The sequence below is a fragment of the Monopterus albus genome, unplaced genomic scaffold, assembly GCF_001952655.1.
Source record: "Monopterus albus unplaced genomic scaffold, M_albus_1.0 scaffold194.1, whole genome shotgun sequence".
Taxonomy (NCBI): Eukaryota; Metazoa; Chordata; class Actinopteri; order Synbranchiformes; family Synbranchidae; genus Monopterus; species Monopterus albus.
Window position 1 is genome coordinate 984,665 of NW_018128074.1, and position 1,473 is coordinate 986,137.

Below are 1,473 nucleotides of genomic sequence, written 5' to 3' on the forward strand. Positions count from 1 at the left end.
CACTATTTCTACACTGTGCCTGCTGAGCTGCTCTCAGTTAAACTCCTCTTCTGTAATCTCTAATCAATATTTTAAAAATACATTGATCAGTGTATTTATTCACTCGTCTGTGACGATTGGTGGGCTTTATTCCAGATGTGTGCAGCATGAAAGCTGCTGGATTTCTTTACATCCCCCAAAATGAAAGCCAAAATAGACTGGAAAGTAAATGCAACATGCTGAGCTGCACTTTCACTTCAGGTCTCAAACAAGAACTAGATTCACCCACAACAGCTTCAGTTGTCTTACCAAAAGTTGAAAAGTGAGAAGGAGCCATGAAATGATGAAAATGATATTGTAGCCAAAAAGCATATCTGTTAAAGGTTTCCTGTGTTTACTGTCTGTGGTGTCACTATGTCTGAATGGTATTGTTTACTTTGAAAAGTAAATGCAACATGCTGAGCTGCACTTTCACTTCAGGTCTCAAACAAGAACTAGATTCACCTACAACAGCTTCAGTTGTCTTACCAAAAGTTGAAAAGTGAGAAGGAGCCATGAAATGATGAAAATGATATTGTAGCCAAAAAGCATATCTGTTAAAGGTTTCCTGTGTTTACTGTCTGTGGTGTCACTATGTCTGAATGGTATTGTTTACTCTGAAAGGAACTAAAAGAGTGATGTGGTGGGTGAAAACCACAAGAGGTTTGACACTTTTGAAAGTCAAAGAAGTGTTATTTTACATTTATCAACAGCATAATTAACAACAATAAGAGAGTTTGCAGTAATGCGGCAGCACATCAGTTGACTTCTTTTCTACAGGAAGTGGTCTGGTTCTGCACAGGGGCACATTTTCATGAGCTGAAGATACTATATAAAAAAAGTACATGACTCTTTACCAAAACAAGTGAAATACAGTAAATAAGAAACAGCTTCTGTTTGTTGATTTAGATGAATCTGTCTTTCACTGAAGCCTGCAAACACATTGAACAGTCAGTGTCACCACTCACGCTGTTGTCTTGAAGAGCAGATGATTTGAAAAACCTGAATCACAGAAAGAGACAAAACAGGCCAGAGTACATCAGTTCAGTGAACATTTCAACTTGAAAGATACACGCCCACTTTGAATGGAAGAAATAAAACAGCAAAGGTAAAGACAGCAGGCTGCTCTTAGAGGAAACTCTGCCTCAGAGCTTATGTCACAGGTTGCCTACAGTTTATCCGCAAATGACTAAACAGTAGACATCAAATTGCAAGAGATATTGTATTCCCACATAGACCGTTAGCATTATGCAAAACAAGGCAACTTTATTTACAATATAGCACACTTCCTACGCGGGGAATTCAGCATGCGTCACATAGGTAAAGAAAACAGTAACAGCATTAAAAACAATGTGACCACAGTCATGGGGTAGGACTGGATAAATCTGACTTCTTCCTACTCCATTCAAGCATGTACTAGGTATAAGCAAATTGATATTGGATTAGCATTTGTTG